The following is an 8,340-nucleotide window of genomic DNA, read 5'->3' on the forward strand; positions in this document are numbered from 1 at the left end:
GAGACATAAAATACAACTCAAGAAAATTAAAAGCACAATAAATTAAACCACTATACATATAAAACTGCACTTTTGATTTTTTAAAAAAAGTCTGCTTCTGGGGGAGGGGGTGGGGTGTTTGTGCAAATTATGGCATGCAATACATGTATAATTAATCATATAAGTGTTATTGATCGAATTAACACATCTTATAGTTGTTCTGTAACCGGATGTGAAATACACGTCAGTTGCGGGCGTGGATGATGTGATAACACGTGACTTTTTAAGATTGTACTCACCTTTCATCCAGTCTTGTGTGTACTCAGCATTACATTGAACACAATGTCCCAGACGAAATGATCCGTGAGCTTCCACAACTTTATCAGAGCCAATGCCAGCCACGCTTTCCAGAGTATCGATGTTCTGGAAACAGTCGATAAAAAATATCAGCATATTCTTCATTCATGATTGATTGACTGTTGTTTAACGTCCCTCTCGAGAATTTTTCAATCATATGGAGACGCCACCACATGGTGGTGGAGAGCTATATACTGGGCACTTAGGGCCATTGATCAGTGAGGGTTCTTTTTCGTGCCAGAACCTGCTGCGACACGGGACCTCATCCGAAGGACCGGTCTACACATCCCACAGAGGGATCCGAACCCGCGGCGTAAGGATCGACTACTTCGCGACTCCAGAAAAAACGCTCTAACCACTGGCCACGCGGGTGACGTACTATATGGATGTAATATACGAGGGGTGATTAAAAAGTTAGCGTTCTATCTCTATATCTACAAAACCACAATAGGGATTAGAAAAAAAATTGGTACACACATAGCCATACACAAGTTCTATAAATAGCATATGCTGAATAAAGTTTTGTTCCTTGTTTGTGACGTCACAATGTAAAAATGACGTCACTATGAAGGACACTTATGACGAAAAATGGTTTTCTCTGTCGTACTCGTTCAACAAACGAATGTAAAATTTATGGTATATCTTAGATATCCCTTTGAAGTAGCGTATAATAATTTGTACACAATTTATTAAGACAAATGACTTCCTGTAAATTCAATCAATGATTGGATTGATCGTTTTAGTGAAGGAAGGCAGATGGTTAAAAACGATACTTGTTATATTGCCCAGTGAGAGCAAGTTTGAAAAGAGATGTGTTTTTTAATTAAACAATTTGCTATCAAAGACCTCCAATTTACACTTTGAAAAATAGTTGAATATTTCAACAATAATATAATTATCAAATACCTAAGATATCGTTTACTTTAGATTTTAAACTTATTAGATATGATAAAAAGGAGGCACCCATTCTCTATCCACCTTGAACAAACGTCTCTCCCGAGACAGAAGATTTGTGTTTTGATGGTCGCCATGCTAATTTTTTGAAAGGATATTCTTATCCACCCATTCTGTTGCCGAGATTTGACCGTTTCTGACAAATGAACGGTTCTTGTTATAAAAATTAACTTACATGGAAAGAAATATAAAACTCAGAAAAATCTTTCAGCTTTTTTGAAAGAACGCTACGGAGGGGGTCACGTGACCGCCTATATCACGTGAATTGCGCATGAGCAGAACGGTGACAGATGTGCGTTAAAATCGGAGTGGACTAATTTAAAATATAATCAACACTGAAACCAAATATTATATCTTTTATGGAAGTTATTCAATTAGTTCGCGAACTTTTTGATCACCCCTCGTATACTTGACTAAAACACATCAAGGCTTTCTATCCCTCTGACATATATACTATGCTTCAGTCATCGAATTATTTTTTTAAAAATCACAAATACTCTAAAAACATAAAATCATTAATCATTAAAGAAATTTGAAAGAAAATGAAATCTTAAGCAATATGAGCTACATTTTTGAGAATTTTACTTTGCTATAAAAATTTGTCATTATGATAAACTGTAAGTGTTTTAAACCTTTATGATCAATTTTACTAAAATAAGTTCTTCTATAACAAAAATATGAACAACAGAAGTTTATTATAAATGTTTTTTTTTCTATGTCCTTGAAATATTAAGTGATAATTTTGCAACGGAAAATTTTGACATCAGCGTTGCAGCTCATATATTGATTTAAACATTACTTATGTGTAACAGATCTATACAAACACCTCTATTATACAGCTCAAAATATTCAGAACCTTACAATGTTTGTGAATAGATTTTGGGGAAAAAAGCTTGAAACGCATCTAAAGAAAAAAATATTAATATTTTGCAAAATAATTATTGTTTTTTATGCTTACAATAGATATTGTACTTTTGTCGTTTATATAATTTTCAATCTAAAAGTTGGAAATTATTACATGTCAAATTTCATTTTCAACTTTAGATTGAAAATTAATAAACTACACCTTGTGGCACTCATTTGTATGTAATAGATATAAACATGTATATTAGCGGATACAAAATCAAAATAATTGTGCACAGCTGTGCGTAATAAAATTTTAATTTTAAACTGTACATTACTTTGTATTTGAGGCAAGCATGTATATATCTGTGTGTTGTGGATATAATCAACCACATCACCTGTATGACCATAGAAGATATAAACATTTATTACATACTTAGTAAAAAAAAAAATTCAGGATTTTTGCATTTGCGATATGCCTGACGTCACTATGGCCGTATCAGCCCTGCAGGGCTGATGTGGATTTGCAGGGCTGATACAGATCAATATCACACCGCCTAGTAAATTAAATCTTTAAAAAGCAGTAATTGTGATCATACACATATTTCAGGGGTACATACTCTCTTAATTTTAACTTTTTGAATGTAAGAATAATCTAAATGACAAATGAAAAATTATTTTCAAATAACGGATCGGGCACATTTGAAATAGAATAAAACCAAACCTAAACCGTATGAGACAATAGATCGTGTACATGAAGGAAGTCCGTGCATGATGATTTACTTATTTTCTTCTCAACTTAATGTGTACTGTATTTTATTACTAAGTATGTAATAAACATAATAAAACATACCCTTTTCCACATCACATCCTGTATCAGCCCAAGACACCAATATCAGCCCTCTGGCACAGGATGTGACATGGAAAAGGGTATTATTATTCTTATAATATACAATTAATTACCCTTTTGAGGTCAACATGGTGAAATAAGGACCCTCGACCTGGCCCACGATCGAGGTGACCTGACCTGACCGAGGCCCCTCGACCTGGCCCACTCGATGACCTGCCCTGACCTCGGCCGCTATGCGCCCTCGGTCAGGTCAGGTCACCTCGTGGGCCAGGTCTTGGGTCCTTATTTAACCATGTTGACCTCTAAAGGGGTAATTAATTGTATATTAAAGTTTCCTTACCAGCCAATCAAATTCGAGTATTATCAATAGAGGTATAATATTATTTGTACAATACCTTTGTGTAGTGACGTTTCAACAATCCATGTTCATTCAGAAGTTTAATGAAATAATGACTAGGTGTTGGCTACAACATGGAGAAAAATGAAAGTTAAATGAATGTTTACAATAGAATACAGTTGGCTATTTGATTAAAAAATATAGTAAACCTCGGTTATAGCAAAGTCACTGGGACCTGAAATTACTTCACAATATTCGTAATTCGTTATCTCCATATAAGGAATTCGTTAAATTTATATAGCTAGGGATCCAAAATAACTTCGCTACATGTATATCCGTAAATTCACAAAAACCATGTTCGTACTAAACGAGCTTTATTTTATTACTATACAAAGTTTTTCAATGTTTGAGAAATTTAATGGAATTAACTTTCATTTAATGAAATTTACAGTAAACTAACAATACCTTATGTTTCTCATTCGAGAATCATTAAAAACAAAAAACCACAATACCCCTAACGTGGTCAAGCTGTGATGTAAACAACACTTCCTACTTTTTATATCTTACATTTTATTGGACAAAAATGTGTTATTTGTAATTGGATTTTACCATTTCATGTCGTTTGTCAAACCCATCACGATGCCAGGGTTTTAATTAAGTTTTAAAACTGTTATTAGCAAGTTTTAAAATAAGTTTATGTTAACAGTTAGTTTAATATGCTCGAGGAAATTACCTACCACAACGGTTCAAAAGTTAAAGTCAAATATTGAAAGTCTTTGCAGACAGAAAGACAAAGCAAAAACGTTATGCTTCCGAATTTTTTTTCCGGCTTAAAACTTGTTCATGACTACCTGTATATCTATGTTAATATTTGTGATAGAGTCACTTTATTTCATTATTAATATTTCTCAGAGAAAAACTGGTTCACAACAACAAATTTTTCAATAGAGTGAATCATTAGCCTTAACTTTGAGAACATTTATTTTTCAGAATGCTTAAGACACTCCAGGCAATGCAATAATTGTTAAACTATCATTACCTTAATCAAACTTCCCCGGTCAAAGTTCCTTTGCCAACATACAGAAAGATTCAGGATTTTCCTGAAAAAATAATTGCTCTCAGTTGTTGTAAATTTAGAATAGAGCTTTGTAGCTTAAAAAGTTCAATAAGGCGAACACGATGAAAAAAGTATACTTTGGTTGGAAAACATATTAGATTTTAAAAAAAAATTACAAATCCTTCCTAAACAAAGGTTGTATATTGTATTTTATATATAGTTTCTTACTTTATGTACAGAGTTTTCGCCCTTTTTGTACTCAATTTTCTGGTTTATATTATCTTTATTATTTTATTCTGGGAAAAAAATTAGAGAAACTAAAACAGAGGCATCAAAGAAAAAGATACTTGATACAAAAATATATTTTAATCTATATATATGTATAGCAAATTACATGCATATGATCATGCAACAACATACAATTACAAGTCATATAATTAATTCATGTATGAATTTAACCATCACCGGCAACCGTTTTATACTGAGTCTTTACAATTACACTATAAAATAATCATACACGGTGACTTGAATTGTTCACATTCAAACATTTTATTGTTTTCGTATGGAATATTTATTCTGTGCCTTAAATCATATTCTTTAATTTAGCAAATTTTACAAGATTGTCTTCTGATGAAAATCTTATCAATAAGTCTCCCTAAAATCAATTTTATAATTTATTGCGCAGATTATGCAAAAATAATGTCTCAAAAAATAAAAGCAATGGTAATTCCAAAGAAAGTCAAAGTAAATCAAAAATTTAACATTAAAGATTAAGACTTTGCCTTTGCTTCCTCAAGATTGAAACTAAATTCCCATGACTCTACACTAGTAATACAATAAGCTTAAGGTCGTCACCTTGAAGTACTCCAAATAAAATATGGCCTCGGGAGACGGCAAGTCATATTTCTCTAAGTTATGGTACAGTCCAGTTTCTGGAGATCGGATGTCGGGTATTCCAGCCGCTAAAATTAAAAATAGATCACAGATGATATCCAGCAAGTCTATCATATTCTGAAACTTAAGTTAATTAAAGATTGAATCTTAAGCAAAATGACTTCCACGCCTGAGGGGGAAATATAGAAAATTGTAGAGAAGAATTAAATCCGTCAACTGCTCTCTTTACACAACAGTTATGATTGGATGAAACAGAGTTCAAAAATGAGTTACTTATATAAACACATTTTTATTTCAACAAATATTTCAATTTCACCAACCTCTTTTCTTACATTTTATCCTAGATGAAAATATGCACAAATATTTAAGTGTTACTCCTCACATACATGTATCGACATCCCAGTTCTGACCATTAATTGTTTATCAGTGTTTTTTTTCCCTTGATGAACATTTCAATCTTAACAAAGATTAAAATTCACCAGTCATTCTATTTACATGTATATTGTATACATTTCTTAATTTCGATTTTATTTTAGATACTGTACACAGTTAGATTGCTGTTAATCCTTACATGTTGATATTCCAGCTCCAGCCATTGTGATGATATTAGTGGCTTTTTTGTCCTTGATGTACTGAACAATTCCTTTTAGGTCCACAGTAGATAACACTTGTTCAGGGGGCTCCTTCGTCTTCATGTACTTCATCAAATCCTCGAAGCCCATATCAGCTAAAACAAAATATATCTGACTGCTGTAGATGTGTGTGTATGTATATGTATGCAGCCTAAAATCCATTTATTTTATAAGAATTTTGTTCATGCGTCTAATTTTAAGGATAAGCAATGGACAAGCGAAGCTAAGACATGCAAAGGATCAGAAAGTCTGATGGAGAGGTAATATACACATGTACAATGTACGCCAATGGATGTATAGAGGATTGAAAATTTTGATGCACCGGCAATACTGTATACAGGTTTTTTTTTCACCCCGTTTTATTTTCGCCCTTTCACACTTGCGGGCAATTTTGCCCCGTTTTAAATTTGTCATGTCAAAGTTTTATTTAAGTCTCTCAAATGAGGCTAGGGCGAAAGGGGCGAAAATAAAACGGGGGGCGCAAATTTCCCTGTATACAATATACACTATAAAAATGTTTGAAAGACAGACGATAGACAAACCAGTAAATAGACCCTTGGGCAAGAAATGGTAAATACACGCCAATCATTGATAAAGAGATGAAGAACAAGAAAATGTGATTTAGACATGATGGACAAGCAAAAAGATAATTATATAGATAATATATAGATAGAGCACATACAGTATGACGGACAAACAGTAGACAAGTCAATAAACATATGGATGGAGAAACGACAATTTAATTAACTGGCATAAGAAAAGCCAAAAAGATAATAAGTACTTTATCTTTGCATTGAATAACAAATGAGCTATATATGAATATTTTAAGACTCAGATAATGAATAATCAGTCATTTTATTTGATAAGGTGTTCTTAAAGCTCACCTGGATGTATCCTTTCCTTCTGTTCATCCTAAAAAAAATTTAAAGAAGTTCAATGTAAATAGCAAAATTTATTCTTCTAACACATATTTAATTAATGTATTTACATTTTCATATAACTACATATGTAACTGGAGTTATTTATTTTTCAAATAAGTTAAAGTACTTAACATTCAATCACCATACCTGCTCTTTTGTTTCGTCTGAACTTTTCTCATCTGTTAACCAAAAATAAATATGTTTAAATAGTTATACAGTCCTGTATTTTCATATTAGGATTCTTTGAGGAAAAACAAGAAAATTCCCTGTTATCTGATGTAACATTGCATGCATCGTAAAAAAAACAAACAAATTATGAACTACTAGTTAGCTGTGGTTTTTTAAAATTCTCTATGATGAATTTCTTATATTTACAGAAAACTAACTTCCCATATCACATATAACTTCTATTTATAATAAGTTTTATATCACCACATTACAGAGTCACCCTGGGGAGGGTAACTGATACATACCCTTTTCTGCCATGTTACTTCGAAATCTACAATAAGATGCAGATTTGTATGGGATAATGATGATAATAAATAATAATATTTAGTATTATTTAGCCTCTGTTTCTTCTTTAACCATTCGATAGATTTACTGATTTAGATATTAGCAACGCCTTTCAATGAACTTTCGCCTTTGTAATGTTAACCAATTAAAGCTAACAAAAGGAATTCACAAAGGTCACATGAGAGGTGACGTGTAGGGCAATACCTGTACCTTTAAAATGATCAGCAGTATCTCTCAGACGGTCACTTTTTAAAAGGGCATGGTCATAGTTTCAACTAAAAATTTTCAAATTTTATTTTCCATTTTTTTTGTTTTTTTTTTTTTTTTTTGTTTACAAATACTTAACTAATGTATTTCTAATGATATCAAAATTTTGAATTTCAGTTGTCGAGATACAAGACAAATTTAGAGCTCCAAACATTTGTTATGTAAACAAGGTCCGTGCCATATTTTTGTTTACATAGCTTAAAGAACTTATCTATCGTGTATCAAAATTAGCAGTATCAAGTAACCAATGGTTTGCTGGTTAATTTGATATCTTACTCAAGCCAAAATTAATAATAATATGTGTTCATTCAAAGCAAATTTTTCAAATAAAGAAGTTAATTATAAATACGATCAGACAGTTTCTAGTGATTTGCTGAATCTCATTTTGTTATAAATATGATATTTTCTATATGAAACAAAAAACAAGGCATGAGTCTTGTTTACATTATGAATAATTTTAAATTCTGTATCTTCTTTGTAAATCAAAAAGATGATGTTCAAATTTTTGCTGATCATCAGAATTACTTTAGTTAGAAATTGTGAACATAAAAATTAGTATAAAAAATGCAGTTGAAACTGTGTCCATGCCCCTTTAAAATAGTAATTATGACTGCAGAATACTTCGCATACCTAATCAATACAGGGAAATCTAGTTAGGGGTTACTTACTTCTCCCAGGCATCTGATCCTATCCCTGCTGTTTCGGGGGGGGGGGGGGGGGGTCCGTGACTTTTTAAC

General features: G+C 32.1%; 1 pseudogene; it reads right to left on the reverse strand.

Annotated features, from left to right (window-relative positions):
* LOC134235166 (NAD-dependent protein deacetylase sirtuin-2-like) overlaps window positions 1-7,309 on the reverse strand; it is a 12,918-nt pseudogene extending 5,609 nt beyond the window's left edge.
* Between the last annotated feature and the right edge of the window lie 1,031 nt (window positions 7,310-8,340).

Source organism: Saccostrea cucullata, unplaced genomic scaffold (genome assembly GCF_032062105.1).
Source record: "Saccostrea cucullata isolate Sc308-1 unplaced genomic scaffold, CSIRO_AGI_Scuc_v1 ctg3476, whole genome shotgun sequence".
In the NCBI taxonomy this organism is placed as follows: Eukaryota; Metazoa; Mollusca; class Bivalvia; order Ostreida; family Ostreidae; genus Saccostrea; species Saccostrea cuccullata.